Genomic DNA, 23,615 nt, shown 5'->3' with positions numbered 1-23,615 from the left:
CTATATATATATATATATATATATATATATATATAGATGCTAACTAATCAAAACATTAAATGCATCACCATCCTCCCCAGCACCACGACTGGGGAACCCTCAAACAGCCAAGGAAGGAGACCACACATGGTATCAAAATTTCCCGGGCAACGAGTCTGCTCCACAGGTGAGTTCCTGTCTTAGAGCCAAGTCTCCCTGTCCTTTATACCTTAAACAAACTAGGAGAGCATTCTAGAACACCCTCCACTCTGTTATGAAAGGAAAGGCTGGCTGTACTTGGTCTGTGTTGAAAACACAAAAGAACTGGCCAGGCCCGAATGCGCATTCTGGAAAAAGAGCTGTACCTTTCTCTGATGAAAACATTCTTGGGCTTGTGCACTCTTATCCAGTTTATGTTATAGCATAGCATGACCCCTTTTCTGGTGAGAAAAGCAAAAACACACAAGTTCTGTGTGGAAAAACCCTTCACTGCTGTGACAGCAACTGAAGCAGGGAACAAAATGGAGTCAATGGTCAAGATGGAGTTGGTGGTTAAATACACGTAGCATTACACTCCACCCATAGACCATTGTCTCTCATAACATACTGGTCTGAAAGTAACCGTTTGTGGTCTAAACATAGGCATTAGATTAGGAATGCATTGTATACAGCAACATAGCATTATTATAACTCAAATACTATAAGTATTCCACCTAAAATAGAACGAAGCTGACCAAAAGCTGCGAGCCACCAAAAGAGCCAGTCCCACCACCCTTTGTCTACAACTTGCTTCACTCCCTTCACCAATTCACGCAAGGGTTCAATGGGAGACTGGATAGATTTAGAATGATCTGATAGATTAAAACAAGACATTCCTGAGCAGCCATGGTCATGCTTCAGAAGCAAGTTGTCAATAGCTGTTCTGTTTTGCAAAGCAGCTTTTCTGGCGCCTCATATATCTAGTAATAGTTCTGCCAAAGCAATAGAGATGTGATTGAAATTTTTAACTACAAAACATGCTAGTTTATTAATAACTTGAGTATTATGAAGCACTAATCCTGGGACTCCAGCCATAGAAAGACCTATGTTTACATACTCCGATCTAGATAACTGAACTTGAGAGTCACAGTCTTCACTTAGTTGACCTGTTTCCCTTGTGTTTCCAGTGTGTAATACAGGTTGAAATGGAAACATCTGGAGTCCAAGCCACATAAAAGCACACAGTCCTCCAGTTACATTTGCAGGGATGTACATTTATGTGATGTTTCCATGAGAAAATAACTATCCAACAGGTAACTTGAAATGCTTAATGTGACTTGCAGCAGACACTATGGCCCTCATTACAACATCGGTAGCAAAAGCCGCTTTCCGCTGTGCAGAAGACCACCAACACACCACCGCAGCAGCGGAATTCCTCCACGGTCATTATGACCCACTGCTCCGAATCCGCCAAAATTGAGACACCCACACAAGACCGCCACACCAAAGCTCAGTGATAAACTGGTGAAAACAAAACCTCCACCGTCATGCCAACAGAAATACGCCCACACTATCATGACCCACGAATCCACTCACCGGTCTTTCAACCGCGGTATTCCATTGGCGGTACACACCGCCGCGCTCAAAATACACACACTCTTACAAAACACATCCACATTGGACAAATCGAAATACACACACCTGATACATATACACACACCACTCCCACACACCCAATACAATATAAAACACACACCCACATCACCCACAAACACCTACGACCAAAATACTGAAAGAAGGCCAGAAAGAGACACTACAAACTACAACCAAGCATCCACAGGCACACAATACCATCACCCACATAACTTCCACGCACCTCAAACACACCACTAAATCTCACCCCACTTATCACAACACACACCACCCCACACATCACCCACACCACCCCATGGCACGGCAAAGACACCCCAGGTTCTCTGAGGAGCAGCTCAGGTTCATGGTGGAGGAAATCGTCCGGGTAGAGCCACAGCTATTCGGATCACAGGTGCAGCACACCTCCATAGCTAGGAAGATGGAGCTATGGCGAAGAATCGTGGACAGGGTCAACGCAGTGTGACAGCACCCAAGAAATAGGGATGACATCAGGAAAAGGTGGAACGACCAATGGGGGAAGGTGCGTTCCGTGTTATCAAGACACCACCTTGCGGTTCAGCGGACTGGCGGCGGGCCCCCACCTCCTCCCCCACAACTAACAACATGGGAGGAGCAAGTCTTGGCGATTCTGCATCCTGAGGGTCTCGCAGGAGTAGATGGAGGAATGGACTCTGGTAAGGCAATGCTTTACTACTATATCCCCCCCCATGTACCTACATGCCATCACATACCCCCACCCTCGCCCTCACCACCATCACTCCAACTCCTCACAAATGGCCCAATATCACAAACCACACATCCCAACACCAAGCCCTGCATGCAACAACAAAGCATGGACACCCATCACCAAAACACGGCCACTGCAGATACCCAGACACCCCCCTAAACCACAATCACACAAGGTCCCACACAGGAATGCAAGCACTGGGGTACACGGTCACCCACCCATTGCACAGCATGACACACACAGATGCAATAAATATACTTTTATACCCCTGCAGGACCCCTACCCAACCTCACCGGACAGGAGGGTCCACACATGTCCACACTACCAACAGAAGAGGCCCACAGTGATGACAGCAGCCCAGTCCAACTGGATCTAGATGACCAGCCCAGCCCATCTGGGACCTCGGGACAGTTGGTTCCCCTCACATTGGTACAGGCCACCACAGAGCTTCCCCCCTCTGGAAACACCAGCACAGCACTCACCCAGCGGGCCCATACCTCTGTCCCCGGGACACGTCAAGCAGCAGTGTGTCCACCACTACAGGGAACCCAGGCTAACCCACCACCCCAATAACACCAGGGACCTGGGGGCAGTGGCAGTGGGCACACCGTTCAGGGGACAGAGGCACAGGAACACAGGGGAACTGGAGGGCTTCTGTGCGACAGGGGGAGGACAGGCCCAGAGAACCCACTCTCCATGAGGCCCTCTCCAACATCATGGGAGCCTACCACCATTCCCAGGAGACGATGGCAACGGTACTGGCCAAGTTTCAGGAGACCCAGCGGCTGCAAGAGGAACAGTATTTGGGCTTCAGGGAGGAACTCAGATCTATCAATTCCACCCTGGGCACCATCCTAGGGGTGCTGAAGGAAGTCCTCAACACCAGGAAGGAAACTGTGGCAGAACAAGGGGCCCCTGACACTAGCCTGGACAATGAACTGCCCACCACCTCCGCCGGCGCTAGTGGACAGGAGGCACCGCCACAGGACCACGACACCAGCACCCCACCCCTTGCAGATAGAGAACCACCCCGCAAACGGTCCCTGAGATCCAGGACAAACACAGAGAACGATGCCAAGACACCCGCCAAGAAATGAGACCCCCCTGAATGTCATCCTTTTGTCCCACCTTGTCACCCTCTCCATTCTCAAACTGCCCCAGCTCCACTTCCTATGCCCCTTTGGGCAATGCACCTGTGAGACTAATAGACTGGACTCTGCCATGGACATTCCTCGACCATCACCCCTCTCCATTTTACAGCACCCTCCAATATTGAGCACTTAAATAAACACCCTTAAAGCACAAAACAATCTGGAGTCTGTCTGTGATTTCGAAATAGTGTATTAGCAATTACAGGGACAAAATGCTCTTTCAATTGTAATGTCAACATACCTATGTCACACAGCTGTAGTCCATGAGGAAACAAAGCAGATGTCACAAAGTGGGACCCACATCTGTGAAATCGTCAGGGAAAGTGACAACTCAGTGACCATACACTGGGTGAAAATGACAGACAGTAGAGAGGTAGTAGTGTTAAAGTACATGTAGTAGGCAGGTTTGTATTCTTACCTGTGTCTCACTGAAAGTATTGCAGGATCACTGAGTTTCTGTTGTCGATGTCCTCTTCTTCTGCTTCCTCGTCTTCACTGTCCACAGGCTCCATAGCTGCCACAACACCTCCATCTGGTCCATCCTTCTGCAGAAAAGGCACCTGTCGTCGCAAAGCTAAGTTGTGAAGCACACAGCAGGCCACGATGATCTGGCCCACCTTCTTTGGTGAGTAGAATAAGGAACCACCTGTCATATGGAGGCACCTGAACCTGGCCTTCAGGAGGCCGAAGGTTCGCTCTATAATCCTCCTAGTTCGCCCATGGGCTTCATTGTAGCGTTCCTCTGCCCTTGTCCTGGGATTCCTCACTGGGGTCAGTAGCCATGACAGGTTGGGGTAACCAGAGTCACCTGCAAATGGCGAGGGACAACTGTTAGACACACATTAACCTGTAGGGATATCCCCAAACCCAGACAACCATTCCCACTGACTTGCTTCAAGGTGCTCACCTAATAGCCACACACGGTGCCTCTGGAGTTGACCCATCACATAAGGGATGCTGCTATTCCACAGGATGTGAGCGTCATGCACTGAGCTAGGTAATTTGGCATTCACATGGGAGATGTACTGGTCTGCCAAACACATCATCTGCCCATTCATCGAATGATAACTCTTCCGGTTTCTGTACACCTGTTCACTCCTGCGCGGGGGTACCAAAGCCACATGTGTCCCATCAATGACACCTATGATGTTGGGGCTATGTCCCAGGGCATAGAAGTCACCTTTCACTGTAGGCAAATCCTCCACCTGAGGGAAAACGACGTAGCTCTGCATGTGTTTCAGCAGGGAAGACAACACTCTGGACAACACGTTTGAAAACATAGGCTGGGACATCCCTGATGCTATGGCCACTGTTGTTTGAAATGACCCACTTGCAAGGAAATGGAGTACTGACAGCACCTGCACTAGAGGGGGATTCCTGTGGGATGGCGGATAGCTGACATCAGGTCTGGCTCCAACTGGGCACACAGTTCCAGGATTGTGGCACGATCAAGCCTGTAGGTGATGATCACATGTCTTTCCTCCATTGTCGACAGGTCCACCAATGGTCTGTACACCGGAGGAAGCCACCATCTCCTCACATGTCCCAGCGGACGGTGCCTAGGAGGGCAACCAACTCAGAAGTACGTACACACAGCTTACATAGAACACGATTCATAATCCGAAATTTGCATGTATGAGTGTTGAGGCAAGGCCTAAGTATGTGTGACGCAGTTAAAAATTAAGCCATGTGGGCCCCTGAAATGGCGGCTGCCTGACCTGTAAAGTGGGACAATGATATGTGAGGTAACTGTGTTGGCGTTGTACACCGTCGCGGTAAGTGGTTGAAGACCGCTGCGCAATTCTGCATTGGTTAACATTGGACCCTATGGGTCCCAGGAGCCAATGACGATGTACGCCGGTGGTGACGGTACGCACCGCCGTGGACGTGACTGCCATTTTCTATCTGTTCAATCACTCGATACCTGATCGTCGACAGGAGAGGACCTACACTGCAAGTGCTGCTGTGACCTCAGTCTGGAAGAGACAATGGCTTGTGCGTCTGGGGAAGGAGCCCCTGTCTTCAGCACAGAGGAGTTGGAGAAACTCGTGGATGGGGTCCTCCCCCAGTACACGCTACTCTACGGTCCTCCAGACAAACAGGTAAGTACACTGGGAGCATGCTGTATGGGCTATGCTTGGGTGGAGTGGGGTGGATGAAAGATGGGGGGGGAGAATGAGGCGTACATGAAACGACGGTGAGTGCATGTGTTACATGGCAAGGGTAGGGATGGGGGCCAATGACTGTGATGGTGCAGTTGGTAATAACTTTTCTTTTTCCCCTGTACAATTCATGTAGGTCAGCACCCACCAGAAGAAGGACATCTGGCGTGCCATCGCCAAGGACGTCCGGACCCTGGGGGTCTATCACAGACGGAGCACCCACTGCCGTAAGAGATGGGAGGACATTCACAGCTGGAGCAAGAAGACGGCGGAGGTCCAGCTGGGGATGGCCTCCCAACTTGGGAGGGGTGCCCGTCGCACCATGACCCCCCTGATGTTCAGGATCCTGGCGGTGGCGTACCCCGAGTTGGATGGGCGCTTGAGGGCATCACAGCAGCCACAAGGTGGTGAGTACACTCCCATTCAGCTGATTCAGCGTGCAGTGGAGGTGTCTGGGTGGGGGAGGTAGGCTGTAGGTTTCCCTAGGCCAGGGTGAGTGTGCTAGTTAGGTCCCCTTCTTCTGGCAGACCCTGTGGCACCCCACCCCACCTGTGTACAGTGCCAACTACACCTAGTCAGGCTCCTGTGACATCCATGTGTGCAGATGTCGGCCATAGCCTTGTAGGCCATGTCCCAGGGATTGAAGAGTGGACCCTAAGTGCGCGGCATAGTGCAGGGGGCTTCTGTGTCTGTCGTGTCCGCCAACTGTAGCGGTAATGCATGCACTCAACATATCTTTCTTCTGTCGTTCCCCCCCCCTTTTTGTGGTCTCCCTTTTCTTGTGTGCATTAGTATCATCAGGCGGAGGAGCAGTGGCACAGGAGCAGGAGGGAGCTGCATCCCACATGGCCCTGGAGGGCAACACTACGGAGTCTGAATTCACCAGTGGGACGGAGGGCGAGGGGAGCTCCACGGTGGGGACAGAAGCTGACACCAGTGATGCGGACTTGTCCTCTGATGGGAGCTCCCTTGTGGAGGCGGCCCCATCTGTGCCCCCGCATCTACAGGTACAGCCACCACCCCCCTACCAGCACCGCCCTCCCAGCAGCCCCTCAGCCTTTGTCCCATGCCTGCTCACCCAGGAGGGTGGGCATCACCTTCGCCCCAGGCATCTCAGGCCCTGCCCCAGTCACCCCTGCTGCCCTCAGTGAGGAGGCCATTGACCTCCTCAGATCCCTCACTGTTGGGCAGTCTGCCATTTTGAATGCCATCCAGGGTGTAGAGAGGCAGTTGCAACAGACCAATGCATTCCTGGAGGGCATTCATTCTGGTCAGGCAGCCCTTCAGCGAGCTGTTCAGACTCTGGCCTCAGCAATGATGGCAGCCATTGTTCCTGTCTCTAGCTTCCCCCCTCCAACTTCCTCCACCCAGACCCACACCCCTGTACCTCAGCCTACCCCAAGCACATCATCAGACCAGCATGCACACACCTCAACACACAAAGGAAGCTCAGGCAAACATAAGCACGACACATCCCATAGGCACTCATGCAAGCATCACACACATGCAGACACACCAACATCCACTGCCTCCACTGTGTCCCCCTCCTCCTCGTCTCCCTCCTCCCTCCCAGTCTCATCTCCACTCACACCTGTATGCACTACATCTACAGCCACTACTTCCATCACCAGCACACACACCACCACACCCCGCTAACGTGCAGTCACCACCCCCACTACCATTCACACATCCCCTGTGTCCAGTCCCAGCATGTCTGTGACGCCACCTCCAAAGGTACAAAAATGCAGGTACACACCCACCCAACAGCCTTCCACCTCACGACAGCCTCCAGCGCATGCACCTTCACCCAAAGTCACCAAACGTACACCTCCTACAACCACAACCTCTTCCTCCACTCCCAAACCCCCTCCAGCTACCCGTCCCAGTGTTCCCAAGAAAATGTTCCTGTCCACCCTTGACCTCTTTCCCTCACCTCCCCCATCTCGTCAGTCTCCTAGGGCCCGACTCTCCAGGTCCCAACCTAGCACCTCAGCCACGACATCGGCAGGATCAGTGGTGCCAGTAGTCACCGGATTCTGGAGTGCACCAGGCAGCAGGGCAGCCAGTGTGGCAAGGAGCCACACACGGACAGTCCCCCACCTGTCAAGCATCAAAAGTTGGCAAGGGCCCGGCGGGAGAGGGGGAAGTCTCCAGCCCCCAAAGCCGTTCCCAGGGGTACAGGTGGGAGTGTGGAGTTAGCTGTGACACCTTCCAAGGTGGGGAATGGGCACAAGAAACCCGGCATGTCTGGGAAGAGCAGCACAGCGGAGAAGACCACCATGAGCCCCGCTGCCCAGGAGGCCACCGCCATCATCCCCACTGCCCAGGAGGCCACTGCCATCATCCCAGCTGCCCAGGAGGCCACTGTCATCATCCCCGCTGCCTAGGAGGCCACCGCCATCAGCCCCGCTGGGCCAGACAGGACCACCAGCACATGCCCCGCTGGCCCAGACAGGACCGCCAGCACCAGCACCAGCCCCAGCCCCGCAGGCCCAGACAGGACCGCCAGCACCAGCCCCGCAGGCCCAGACAGGACCGCCAGCAGCTGAGTTGCTTCCAAGACAGGACCACCAGCAGCTTAGTCTCTGCCAAGGACCCCGCTGCAACAAGCACCGCTGAACAGGACCCCGCCGCCTCAAGCACCGCTGAACAGGACACCGCCGCCACAAGCACCGCTGAACAGGACACCGATCCGCCTCAAGCACCGCTGAACAGGACACCGCCGCCACAAGCACCGCTGAACAGGACACCGCCACCACAAGCACCGCTGAACAGGACACCGATGCCACAAGCAGCGCTGGCCCATGAGCGCCAAGGGCACTGACGCTACAGAGTCCGCCACGAACAGGATGAAGCACTCTGGGCACAAAGCCCCCTCCAGAACCAGTGGAGAGATACATCCACTACCTCAGTCCTTGGCAGGATGAAGCACTTGGGCACAAAGCCCCCTCCAGAACCAGTGGAGAGATACATCCACTACCTCAGTCCTTGGCAGGATGAAGCACTCTGGGCACAAAGCCCCCTCCAAAACCAGTGGAGAGATACATCAGCACTCTGGGCACAAAGCCTCCTACAGAACCAGTGGAAACTGTTATCCACTTGTGAGACTGTGGCTTTGCACTCCCCAGGATTGAACAGTGGACAACCCACCCACTGTAGAGACTTGAGAGACTGTGGCTTTGCACTCCCCAGGATTGAACAGTGGGCAACCCATCCACTGTAGAGACTTGAGAGACTGTGGCTTTGCACTCCCCAGGATTGAACAGTGGGCAACCCACCCACTGTAGAGACTTGTGAGACTGTGGCTTTGCACTTCCCAGGATTGAACAGTGGGCAACCCACCCACTGTAGAGACTTGAGAGACTGTGGCTTTGCACTCCCCAGGATTGAACAGTGTGCATGTGGCCCCCTCGTAGATTTGGCGTCGTGCACTCAACCGGCTGAGGTGCCCCCCCTTTCCCTTTCCCCTGAGGGGCCTGTTTTATTGCTATCTGATGCCCCTGCAGTATTCTCTCCATCATGTTCGGGTATTGAGTGTGGGCCTCACCCGTGCAGTGTGGGCCCAGTGTTCCATGGACTTCAATGGAGCAATACCTGGACTACTATTCTTGGTGTATATATTTGTTTATAGTGTATATATATTTTTGCCTACTGGATTTTAACAGATTACAATGGTTACACTCATTTCCTTTTGCCTTTGCATTCTTCTGGGGAGTTTAGGGGGTGTAACTGTAATGTATCATGCTGTATTAGTGTGTGTGTTGTCGTGGGTGAGGGAGGGGGTGGGGGTGTTGCTTGTTGCATGTGTGTGTCCCTGGTTTTTCCCTCTCCCCTCCTCTGTTTCGTAGGTGCAGTACTCACCGTGGTCTTTGCCACCGGCGTTCGTGCGCCTGGTAGAGGAGCAAGAAGATAAGGGCAGGAAAAATGTAAAGCTCTGGTTCCATGGCGTCCTAGTATCTCGTGGGGTGTGTAGAGGTGAGCGCATTCCCTTCGAAGTCCTGTTTCCACTGTGCTTTTGTTCACGGTGAATCCGCCCTGGAAAAGGTGGCGGATTGGTAGGTTGTGATACTGTGGGCGGTACATTGTCCTCCACCTGTCTGTTGGCGGTTACCGCCGCAGTGTTTGTTTGTACCGCCTTGGCGGTCAGAGTGTTAAATTGGCTGTCTTTGTTGGCGGTTTCCGACACAGTCGTGATTCCATTTTTTTTTCCACCGGCCTGTTGGCAGTCTTACTGCCGCTTTAACACCGACCGCCACGGTTGCAATGACCACCTATGTTCTTGAAAGACATGCTATTATTCACATTTTTACACACTTTATCGCTTCTTCGTTGACATAGCACTTGGTGTTCTCATGGAATGTCTTGAGGTGAATCAGTTGTTGCTTCAAAGTGTATTTGAGCAGTTTCCAATATTTAAAGTGTTGCATGTTAGGTGGTAGCAGATATCGCTGGCAGTGACATTGTAAGTGACCACCTATATTAGGTTGTTCCGCTTCCCCTCTGTAGTTTCTTGACAAAACCAACAGTACTCATAGAGAGAAAGATGAGTCAGTACATCACTTTCTTCCAGCTCCATCAGGATTGGTGCCATTGAATTTTTGCAGCAGAACACAGGCAGGAGTTGGGATGGCAAATAAGCAGGTGGAAATGACATCAACTGTGCTTTTTATATCTGTCATGCAGAAGTCTGACCTGTTCAGAATGGTCTGAGCCAAATGTATCTGTTAGACTTTTCATCCTTGGTGTGGTCTCCCTTAACTTTTTGCCTCTGTTTCCAAGGTTGTTGATGTGTACTGGACTCTGATTTTGCTGTTTTTGTTACTCTGGGAACTTTAGCACTGCTAACCAGTGCTAAAGTGCAAGTCCTCCTTCACAAAATGTGTTTGTAATTTGCTTATCCATGATTGGCATATTTGATTTATTAGTAAGTCCCTAGAACAGTGCACTAGAGGTGCTCAGGGCCTGTAAATCAAATGCTACTAGTGAGCCTACAGCACTGGTTGTGCCACCCACATAAGTAGCTCTGTAATCATGTCTCAGACCTGCCACTGCAGTGTCTGTGTGTGCAGTTTTAACTGTAAATTTGACTTGGCAAACCTTCCCTTTTCTTACATGTAAGGCACCCCTAAGGTATGCCCAAGGTAGCCCCAAGGGCAGGGTAGAGTGTATGGTTAAGGTAGGACAAATAATAATGCATTTTTTATCTCCTGACAGTGAAATATTGCTAAATTAGTTTTTCACTGTTGCAAGGCCTGTCCCTCTCATAGGTTAACATGGGGGCTACCTTTAAATATGATTAAAGTGTTGATTCCCTTTGGGAGCGGATGGCCATTTCTGTGACTCTGCCTGGTTGTGGATTCCCTGTCTGGGTCAGTTTGACAGTTGGGCTGGTTTCACCTCACACTAGACAGTCACACAAAAGGAGCAGGGGTGTAGCCTGCATTTCCTGATAAGCCATCTGTGCTAGGAGGGAGGGGAGGAGTGGTCACTCACACTTGAAAGGGCTGTACCTGCCCTCACACAATGCAGTCTCCAACCCCCTGGTGAGTGTCTGGGGCCTGGCCTGGGCAAGGCAGGATTTCACATTCAAGAGAGACTTTGCTTTGAAGTAGGCCTACTTCAAGGGCGAAACTGGGTATAAGAAGGGCACCCACAACCACAGACTTTAGAACACATCTGGAAACCAAGAGGAACCTCTGCCTGGAGAAGAGATGAAAAGCTGAGGAAGAAGAGCTGCTTGCCTGTGACTGTGCTGTGTGGAGCTATCCTGCAGTTGCTGCTTCTGCCAGAGTAAGAGGGCAAAGACTGGACTTTGTGTGCCTTTCATCTTGTGAAGATTTCCAAGGGCTTGATTTAGAGCTTGCCTCCTGTTGTTTGAAGTCTCAGGTACAGGAAAGACTTCTCTCTGCCAGCACCTGGAGTCTCTGGAGAGACTCCTACTCTGTCCTGTGAAGCCCATCCAGTTCCTGGGACCATGAAAGGAGAAGCTGGCAGCCTAAGAGGAAGAAATACACGCACAGAACGCCATGCGGGGAAAAGATCGACGTGACTCCGATCTGCGGCAGAAAAATTGACACGTTACCGGCATTGCGGCTGAAAATCGACACTTGCCTGCAACGCAACTGAAGAATCGATGCAGGGACCTGGAGAAATGAGGCGCAGCATCACTGATGGAGGCTGGTGAGATCGCTACCCGCGCTGCGTGGTTTTCGTATCATCGTGCGGCTGGATTTCTGACGCAGGTGTCGCAGGGCATGTAAAAGCAATGCAAGGCCTGCCCGGAACTGAGATTGCTGACCGGATCAACACCTCGCTCTCCTGTGGAGAGAAGAAACGACACGCCCCAACCAAACGAAAGGAGAAACAGCGCAAGGTCTTGCTCATGAGTGGAATCGACGCATCGCAAGCCCTTTTTGACGCACACTCACCCGTGCAGAGTTAATTTGGACGCACCCAAGGTACATTTTCACGCTAACAGTGTTAGTGTGTGTTTAAAACTGCATGAAGACTCTTTTTGCTTTTTCATTGATGACTTGTGAATTGTGGGTTTTTGTCATTTTGGTCTTGTTTTGTTTAGATATATAGGGGGTCATTCTAAGTCTGGCGGGTGGCGGAGGCCGCCCGCCAGACTTCCCCCTCCGAAATACCGCTCCGCGGTCGAAAGACCGCGGAGGGTATTCTAAGTTTTTCCCTGGGCTGGCGGGCGGTCGCCAAAAGACCGCCCGCCAGCCCAGGGAAAAACTCCCTTCCCACGAGGATGCCGGCTCGTAATCGAGCCGGCGGAGTGGGAAGGTGCGACGGGTGCTGTTGCACCCGTCGCGTATTTCACTGTCTGCCAAGCAGACAGTGAAATACTTGTAGGGGCCCTCTTACGGGGGCCCCTGCAGTGCCCATGCCAGTGGCATGGGCACTGCAGGGGCCCCCAAGGGCCCCGCGACCCCCCCTACCGCCATCCGGTTCCCGGCGGGCGGACCGCCGGGAACTGGATGGCGGTAGGGGGGGTCGGAATCCCCTCGGCGGCGCAGCTAGCTGCGCCGCCTTGGAGGATTCCAAAGGGCGGCGGTACACTGGCGGGAGACCGCCAGTGTTGCCGGTCTGACCGCGGCTTTACCGCCGCAGTCAGAATGCCCTGCGGGGCACCGCCGGCCTGTCGGCGGTGCTCCCGCCGACCCTGGCCCCGGCGGTCTAAGACCGCCGGGGTCAGAATGACCCCCATAGTCTCTATTTTTCTAAATCTGTGTTGTGTCATTTTGTAGTGTTTTCATTAAGTTACTGTGTGTGTTGGTACAAATACTTTACACCTAGCACTCTGAAGTTAAGCCTACTGCTCGTGCCAAGCTACCAAGGGGAAAAGCATGGGTTAGCTGAGGGTGATTCTCTTTTACCCTGACTAGAGTGAGGGTCCTTGCTTGGAAAGGGAGTATCCTGACTGCCAACCAAAGACCCCATTTCTAACAGTATCCAAACGTTCTCAGACTGGTGCAGCAAGGGTGTCGATCAGCACTGTTGGTTGATTACTTCGGAGCTGGGGGTTTTCGATCACTCCCGACCCCACTCGGACACATCCAAATATGCTCCATGAAAAGCAACCAGAATACAGACACTCGTAGTAAGGTCTGGAACAGAGACAAAAATGATAATTCTCGCAAATAACATTTATCAGCTTGTACATGTTCTCATTTTTCTTGTCCTGGTTTCATGAATAACAGAATGTTGTCTTTGCCTTTGCTATGATTTCTGCTGGTTCAGGGGGATAATTTGGCGAGACTACCCACACCTTTGCACCAGGATTTTAGTCAGTTGATCCAAAGCCTCCCTCCTCACGCACTGTCAGAAGGGCGGCTGGGGTAGTCCCCTTCTAAACTATTACTCCATACACTGGAATGATTCCAATTTGAGCAACACGGTCTCCAGGTTGTATTATCAAATTGGCATCTCCACTGTTCAACAGGATTACTTTGATCTCTCTTTGGTAGTCTGCAGTGATCAATCCCACAAGACCTGAACACCCATGAGTGCTAGCCCAGATCGAGGAGCAATCAATCCAAAATGATCTGGGAGAATTTGTATCCCAACACCTATTTCAATAATCATCAGATCTCTTGGTTTCAGTCGGTACATGTTCAAAGCATCCAAATCAAGACCTGCAGATTCTGGTGTTGTTCGGTACGGAGATAGAGCTCCTGTTTTTGTCTCCTAAAACATAATATTATTAGTCGCTACATGAGGATGTATCTGTAATGCTGGGGTCAACATTCACATTAAAGGAGTCTATGCATTTGTTACAGGTCTATCATTGATTATTTGTAGTGCATCATTCAAATGATCTCTTCAACTTCGCAGCATACTATCTGCCAGCTTGCACAACTGGGCTTTCAACAAGCCATTCATTCTCTCCATCAATACTGCAGCTTGTGGATAATATGGAATATGAAAAATCCACTCTATATTGTGTTTTGAACAGTAGTCTGCACCAACTTCCCTTTAGTATATGACACGTTGTCACTCTGAATCTGAAGTGAAAAACCATAGTACAACATCAACAAGTCTAGTGTCTTAATCGCATTGAAATGAGTAGTATGAATGTACATGGAAACACGATCAGATAGTCAGGTTAAGTATTCACCTCCATGCAGGCGTATTGACACCTGTGACTGTTTGGCAGTGGCCCGATGTAATCAATCTGCCATATCTGCCCTGGCAACTTTTCTCTCCCTAACTGACCTCTGATAGTCTGCAGAACAGATCTCTGTTGCGTGTTTTGAAAAATAGGACATTGCATAATAATTGTTTTCAATCACATCTAGTGGAATGTACATCCCTGTAATCTCCGCCCACCTGTTAGTGGCATTCTCTCCCAGGTGTCAGCATTTTTGGTGAGCCGTTTAGCTATCCCCAGCAAGTCAGAACCCTGAGTCGATGGTACATTGGGTATCTACATGATGTATAGTAACTGTACTTTGTTCTAGCATTTCCTAAATTTCTGGCCACTATTCTGTGCCCCACACCTCCTTAGAATGTATTTGCCAGTTGTGTGCATGCAAAGTTTGAAGGGTGCACTGTGGAATGAAGGAGTGCATGCATTACTGGTACTATGGCTACTATCTGGAAGTTTATGACTTGGAGCATTTGGGGACTCAGCCAACCCACAAAAAGATGGAGAATTTACTCCTATCTCAGGTGCTAAGGGGTGTCCATGGCATTCCTGCAGGAGACACACATGTAGGGTGTTGGACCTGACAGCATTAGGGTAGTCAACCCTAACTTTTTGCCTGCCTCCCTCCAATTTTCAGATACTGTTTTTACTGGTTTTAAGACTCTAACCAGTCCTAAAGTGCATATGTTCTCTCCCTTTAAACATGATAACATTGGATCATACCCAATTGGATGATTTCATTTACTTATAAGTCCCTAGTAAAGTATAATATAGGTGCCCAGGGCCTTGTAGATTAAATGCTACTGGTGGGCCTGCAGCACTGATTGTGCCACCCACTTAAGTAGCTCCTTAACGTTGTCTCAGGTCTGCCTTTGAAAGGCCTGTGTGTGCAGTTTCACTGCCAAATTTAACCTGACAGTCAAAAGTACTTGTGAAGCCTAAACCTCCCCTTTTTCTACATATACGTCACCCCTTAGGTATGTCCTAGGTAACCCCTAGGGCAGGGTGCTGAGTAGGCAAAAGGCAGGACAGGTACCTGTTTAGTTTACCTGTCCTGGTAGTGTAAAACTCCTAAATGCATTTTTACACTGCCGTGAGGCCTGCTCCCTTCATAGGCTAACATTGGGGCTACCCTCCTATACTGTTTGAGTGGTATCTGCTGATCTGAAAGGAGTAGGGAGGTCATATTTAGTATGGTCAGAATGGTGATACAAAATCCTGCTAACTGGTGAAGTTGATTTAATATTACTATTATAGAAATGCCACTTTTAGAAAGTGAGCACTTCTCTGCACTTAAATCTTTCTGTGCCTTACATCCCACGTCTGGCTGGGTTTAGTTGACAGCTCCCTTGTGCATTCACTCAGACATATCCCAAACACAGAATACTCAGCCTCACTTGCATACATCCGCATTGTGAATGGGTCTTCCTGGGCTGGGAGGGTGGAGGGCCTGATACTTACATGTCAAAGGACAGTAGCCTGCCCTCACACAAAGGACTGCCACACCCCCTTCTGGGACCCTGGCAGGCAGAAATGAACTGAAAGGGGACCTTGTGCACTTCTAAACGACTCTTTGAAGTCTCCCCCACTTCAAAGGCACATTTGGGTATTTAAACAGGGCCTCTGTCCCTACAAACTTAGACACTTCCTGAAGAAGAGAATCTGAACCAGAATCTGCAACTTGCCCAGAAGAACTGCCTGGCTGCCCAAATGACTCACCTTTCTGTGAAGGACTGCTGCCTTGCTGTTGCCCTCCTGCCTTGCTGCTCCCTGGCTGTGGTGAGAAGTGCTCTCCAAGAGCTTGAATAGAGCTTGCCTCCTGTTCCCTGAATTCTGAGGAACAAAAATACTTCATCTCTACAAGAAGGGCTCCTTGTGCAGCGAAAATCGACGCACAGCTTGCCAGAAATGATGTACAGCTTGCATTGCGGTGAAAAATTCACCGCATACCGAACCGGGACGACGCAGCCCGACTTCGCAAGGAGATGACTGATGCAGCGCCAGCATAGTGATCAGAAATTCGTCACATAGCCCACTGGATCGATGCACAGCCCAGCCGGAACAACGCAGCCGGACTTCCAGAGAGGAATTGACAAAGCGCCTGCTGTGCTGTAGAAATTTCCATGCAACGCCCACCGGATCAACGCATCCCCTATGAATTCATCCTGTCAGCGCTGGAAATCCACGCATCGTCCCCGGGCCGTCCAAAAACCCCGCAACCCGATGAGGATCCACGACCGAGCACTGGAAATCGATGCAAAGCCTTCCCTGCATGAAAACTAAATGACTCATCACCGTGTGCAGCCCGAGAAATCGCCGCACACCTCCCTGGTTTCCACGAATCTCCTTTTCTGTGGTTCTCTGCTGAGATTTTGAACACAAACCAGGTACTTTGTGCTTGAAAGACAGTTTATATCATTTTTAAAGTGATATTTCAACATATACTTATTGCATTTTAATCATTTTGACCTGCATCTTATCAGATAAATATTATATATTTTTCTAAACACTGTAGTCCTCATTACAACATTGGCAGTGAAAGCCGCTTACCGACGTGCAGAAGACCGCCAACACACCACCGTGGCGGCGGAATTCCACCACGGCCATTATGACCCAAAGCTCGGAAGCCGCCAAAATTGAGAGACCCACACAAGTCCGCCACACCAAAGGTCAGTGCTAAACTTGCGGAAACAAAACCTCCACCGTCTCGCAAAAAGAAATACGCCCACACTATCACGACCCACTATCACGACCCACGAATCCACGCGTCTTTCAACCCTGGCATTCCATTGACGGTACACACCGCCGCGCTCAAAATACACACACTCTTACAAAACACTACCACATTGGACAATTCCAAATACACACACCTGATACACATACACACACCACTCCCACACACCCAATACAATATAAAAAACACACCCACATCACCCACAACCCCCTACGACCACAATTGTGGCAGAAGGCCAGAGAGCGCCTTACAATCTACAACCAAGCATCCACAGGCACACAACACCATCACCCACATAACATCCACACACCCCACACAACACACCAGTAAATACTACCCCACATATCACAACACACACCACCCCACACATCACCCACACCACCCCATGGCACGGCAAAGACACCCCAGGTTCTCTGAGGAGGAGCTCAGGGTCATGGTGGAGGAAATCATCCGGGTAGAGCCACAGCTATTCGGATCACAGGTGCAGCACACCTCCATAGCTAGGAAGATGGAGCTATGGCGCAGAATAGTGGACAGGGTCAACGGAGTGGGACAGCACCCAAGAAATAGGGATGACATCAGGAAGAGGTGGAAAGACCTACGGGGGAAGGTGCATTCCATGGTCTCCAGACACCACGTTGCGGTTCACCGAACTGGCGGCGGACCCCTACCTCCTCCCCCACAACTAACAACATGGGAGGAACAAATCTTGCCATTCTGCATCCTGAGGGCCTCACAAGAGTAGATGGAGGAATGGACTCTGGTAAGGCAATGCGTTACTACTATATCCCTCACCCTACCTGCAGGCTATCACATACCCCCACCCTCGCCCTCACCCCATCACTCCAACTCCTCACAAATGTCCCAATATCACAAAACACACATCCCAAAATCAAGCCCTGCATGTAACACCAAAGCATGGACACCCGTCACCAAAGCATGGCCACTGCACATACCCATACACCCCCCTAAACCACCATCACACAAGGTCCTACACAGGAATGCAAGCACTGGGGTACACGGTCACCCACCCATTGCACACCATGGCACACACAGATGCAATAAACATCCTTTTATACCCCTGCAGGACCCCTAACCAATGTTACAGGACAGGAGGGTCCAGAGATGTCCACTCCACCCACAGAAGAGGCCCACTGTGATGACAGCAGCTCTGTCCAACCGGATCTAGACGACCAGCCCGGCCCATCTGGGACCTTGGGACAGTCGTTCCCCTCACACAGCCACAGGCCACTACAGAGCTTCCCCCCTCTGGACACACCAGAACAGCACCCACCCAGCGGGCCCATACCTCTGTCCCCAGGACACGTCAAGCAGCAGTGTGTCCACCACTACAGGGAACCCAGGCTAACCCACCACTCCATCAACACGAGGGACCTGGGGGCAGTGGTAGTGGGCACACGGTTCAGGGGACAGAGGCCCATGAACACAGGGGAACTGGGAGGACTGCTGTGCGACATGGGGAGGACAGGCCCAGAGAACCCACTCTCCACGAGGCCCTCTCCAACATCATGGGAGCCTACCACCATTCCCAGGAGACGATGGCAACAGTACTGGCCAAGTTTCAGGAGACCCAGCGGCTGCAGGAGGAACAGTATTTGGGCTTTAGGGAGGAACTCAAATCCATCAATTCCACCCTGGGCACCATTGTAGGGGTGCTGAAGGAACTCCTCAACACCAGGAGGGACACTGTGGCACTACAAGGGGCCCCTGACACTAGCCTGTAGGATGAACTGCCCACCCCCTCCGCCGGCGCTAGTGGACAGGAGGCACCGCCACAGGACCACCACACCAGCACCCCACCCCCTGCAGAGGGAGAACCACCCCACAAGTGCACAAGTGGTCCCTTAGATCCTGGACAAAGACAGAGAACAATGCCAAGACCCCTGCTAAGAAATGAGACCACCCTGATTGTCATCCTTCTGTCCCACCTTGTCACACTTTCCATACTTAAACTGCCCCAGCTCCACTTCCTATGCCTCTTTGGCCAATGCACCTGTGAGACTAATAGACTGGACTCTGCCATGGACATTCCTCCACCATCACCCCTCACCATTTTACAACCCCCTCCAATATTGAGCACTTAAATAAACACCCTCACAGCACAAAACAATCTGGAGTCTGTCTGTGATTTTGAAATATTGTATTAGCAATTACAGTGCCAAAATGCTCTTTCAAATGTAATGTCAACATACCTATGTCACACAGCTCTAGTCCATGAGGAAACAAAGCAGATGTCACACAGTTGGACCCACATCTGTGAAATCGTAAGAGAAAGTTTCAACTCAGTGACCATACATTTGGTGAAAATGACAGACATTAGAGAGGTAGTAGATTTAAATTAGATGTAGCAGGTAGGTTTGTCTTCTTACCTGTGTCTCACTGGAAGTAGTGGAGGATCACAGTGTTCCTGTTGTCGATTGCCTCTTCTTCTGCTTCCTCGTCTTCACTGTCCACAGGCTCCACAGCTGCCACAATGCCTCCATCTGGACCATCCTCCTGCAGAAAAGGCACCTGTCGTCGCAAAGCCAAGTTGTGAAGCATACAGCAGGCCACGATGATCTAGCACACCTTCTTTGGTGAGTAGAATAGGGAACCACCTATCATATGGAGGCACCTTAACCTGGCCTTCAGGAGGCCGAAGGTCCGCTCTAAAATCCTCATTGTAGCGTTCCTCTGCCCTTGTCCTGGGATTCCTCACTGGGGTCAGTAGCCATGACAGATTTGGGTAACCAGAGTCACCTGCAAATGGCGAGGGACAACTGTTAGACACACACTAACTCATAGGGACATCCACAGACCCAGACAACTATTCCCACTGATTTGGGTCCAGATGCTCACCTAATAGCCACACCCGGTGCCTCTGTAGTTGCCCCATCACATAAGGGATGCTGCTATTCCGCAGGATGTAAGCGTCATGTACTGAGCCAGGGAATTTGGCATCCACATGGGAGATGTACTGGTCTGCCAAACACACCATCTGCACATTCATCAAATGGTAACTCTTCCGGTTTCTGTACACCTGTTCACTCCTGCGGGGGTACAAAGGCCACATGTGTCCCATCAATTGCACCTATGATGTTGGGGATATGTCCCAGGGCATAAAAGTCACCTTTCACTGTAGGCAATTCCTCCACCTGAGCGAAAACGATGTAGCACTGCATGTGTTTCAGCAGGGCAGACAACACACTGGACAACACGTTTGAGAACATAGGCTGGGACATCCCTGATGTTATGGCCACTGTTGTTTGAAAAGACCCACTTGCTAGGAAATTGAGTACAGACAGCACCTGCACTAGATGGGGGATTCCTGTGGGATGGCGGATAGCTGACATCAGGTCTGGCTCCAACTGCGCACACAGTTCCTGGATTGTGGCACGATCAAGCCTGTAGGTGATGATCACATGTCTTTCCTCCATTGTCTATAGGTCCACCAGCGGTCTGTACACTGGAGGATGCCGCCGTCTCCTCACATGCCCCAGCGGACAGTGGCTATGGAGGAGAACAATGAGCACAGAGTCAACCAAATCAGAGGTACGGAAACATAGCTTACTCTGAACATATTCATAAATTGAAATTTGCCTGTATGAGTGGTAAGGCAAGGCCTAGGTATGTGTGACGCAGTCAAAAATAAAGCCATGTGGGCCCCTGAAAAGGCGGCTGCCTGACCTCTAAGGTGGGACTAGGGGATATGAGGTAACTGCGCTGGCGTTGTACACCGTCGGGGTAGGTGGTCGAAGACCGCAGTGCAATCCTGCATTGGTTAACATTGGACCTTATGGGTCCTGGGAGCCAATGACGATGTACGCCAGCGGTGACAGTACGCACTGCCGCAAACGTGACCAATATTTTCTCTCTGTTCAATCACTCGATACCTGATCTTCGACAGGAGAGGACCTACACTGCAAGTGCTGCTGTGACCTCAGTCTGGAAGAGACAATGGCTCGTGTGCCTGGGGAAAGGGCCCCTGCTTTCAGCATGAAGGAGTTGGAGAAACTATTGGATGGGGTCCTCCCCCAGTGCACGCTACTCTACGGTCCTCCAGACAAACAGGTAAGTACACTGTGAGCATGCTGTATGGGCAATGCCTGTGTGGAGTGGTGTGGGTGAAAGTTTTATGGGGAGAATGAGGGGTGCATGATATCACAGTGAGTGCATGTGCGTCATGGCAAGGGTAGGGATGCGGGCCAATGACTGTGATGGTGCAGTTGCTAATTACTACTGTTTTTCACCTGTACAATTCCTGTAGGTCAGTGCCCACCAGAAGAAGGACATCTGGTGTGCCATCGCCAAGGAAGTCCAGACCGTGGGGGTCTACCACAGACGGAGCACCCACTGCCAGAAAAGATGGGAGGAAATTTGCCGCTGGAGCAAGAAGACGGTGGAGGCCCAGCTGGGGATGGCCTCCCAACATGGGAGGGGTGCCTGTCGCACCATGACCCCCTGATGTTCAGGATCCTGGCGGTGGCGTACCCGGAGTTGGATGGGCGAATGAGGGTATCACAGCAGCCGCAAGGGGGTGAGTACACTCTCATTCTGCTGATTCAGCGTGCATTGGAGGTGTCTGGGTGGGGGAGGTGGGCTGTGGGTTCCCTTAGGCCAGGGCGAGTTTGGTAGTTAAGTTCCCTTCTTCAGCCAGGCCCTGTGGCACCCCACCTGTGTACAGTGCCAACTACACCTAGTCAGGCTCCCGTGACATCCATGTGTGCAGAAATTGGCTATAGCCTTGTAAGCCATGTCCTAGGGATTGAATAGTGGCTCCCAAGTGCACGGTGTAGTGCAGGGGGCTTCTGTGTCTGTCGTGTCCACCAACGGTAGCGCTATTGCATGCACTGAACATGTCTTTCTTCTGTCAACCCCCCCCCTTTTTGTGGTCTTCCTGTTCTTGTGTGCATTAGCACCATCAGGCGGAGGAACAGTGGCACCAGAGCAGGAGGGAGCTACATCCCACATGGGCCTGGAGGGCGAGACTACGGACTCCGAATTCACAGGTGGGACGAAGGGCGAGGGGAGCTCCACAGCGGGGACAGGAGCTGACACCAGCGAAACTGACTCCTCCTCTAATGGGAGCTCCCTTGCGTTGGCGGCCCCATCTGTGCCCCCAGTGTCTGCAGGTACAGCCTCCACCCCCCCTACCAGCACCACCCTCCCAGCAGCCCCTCAGCTTTTGCTCCGTGCCTGCTCACCCAGGAGGGTGGGCATCACCTTCGCCCCAGGGACCTCAGGCCCTGCCCCAGTCACCCCTGCTGCCCTCAGTGAGGAGGCCATTGACCTCCTCCGGTCCCTCACTGTTGGGCAGTCTACCATTTTGAATGCCATCCAGGGTGTAGAGAGGCAGTTGCAACAAACCATTGCATTCCTGGAGGGCATTCACTCTGGTCAGGCAGCTCTTCAGCGAGCTTTTCAGACTCTGGCCTCAGCAATGATGGCAGCCATTGTTCCTGTCTCAAGCTTCCCCCCTCCAACTTCCTCCACCCAGACCCACACCCCTGTACCTCAGCCTATCCCAAGCACACCATCAGACCAGCATGCACACACCTTAACACACAAGGGAAGCTCTGCAAACATAAGCACCACACATTCCACAGGCACTCACGCAAGCATCACACACATGCAGACACACCAACATCCACTGCCTCCACTGTGTCCCCCTCCTCCTTGTCTCTCTCCTCCCTCCCTGTCTCGTCTCCACTCACACCTGCATGCACTACATCCTCAGCCACTACGTCCATCACCAGCACACACACCACCACACCCCGCTCACGTGCAGTCACCACCCCCACTACCATTCACACATCCCCTGTGTCCTCTCCCAGTTTGTCTGTGATGCCACCTCCCATGATACACAAACGCAGCCCACACCCACCCAACAGCCATCCACCTCACGACAGCCTCCAGCCCATGCACCTTTGCCCAAAGTCACCAAACGAACACCTCCTACAACCACTACCTCTTCCTCCACTCCCAAACCCCCTCCAGCTACCCATCCCAGTGTGTCCAAAAAACGTTTCCTGTCCAACCTTGACCTCTTTCCCTCACCTCCCCCACCCCTTCAGTCTCCTAGGGCCTGACTCTCCAGGTCCCAACCTAGCACCTCAGCCACAACATCAGCGGGACCGGTGGTGCCAGTAGTCACCGGATTCTGGAGTGCACCAGGCAGCAGGGCAGCCAGTGTGGCAAGGAGCGAGAGCACGGACATTCCCCCACCTGTCAAGCATCAAAAGTTGGCCAGTGCCCGGTGGGAGAGAGGAAAGAAATCAGCCACCAAAGCTGCTCCCAGGGGTCCAGTTGGGAGTGTGGAGACAGCTGCGACACCATCCAAGGTGGTGAAGGGACACCGTAAAACCGGCAAGTCTGGGAAGATCAGCACGGCAGAGAAGACCGCCAGCAGCCCCGCTGCCCAGGAGGCGACCAGCAGCAGGCACACTGCCCAGGAGAAGAGTGCCAGCAGCCCCGCTGCCACAGGCAGGACCACCAGCATCAGCCCTGCTGCCAAGGAGCAGACCATCAGCAGCCCCTCTGCCACAGACAGGACCGCCAGCGGCAGCCCCGCTGC

This window comes from Pleurodeles waltl, chromosome 6, assembly GCF_031143425.1.
Source record: "Pleurodeles waltl isolate 20211129_DDA chromosome 6, aPleWal1.hap1.20221129, whole genome shotgun sequence".
NCBI lineage: Eukaryota > Metazoa > Chordata > Amphibia > Caudata > Salamandridae > Pleurodeles > Pleurodeles waltl.
Note: the sequence above shows the minus strand (reverse complement) of the source record.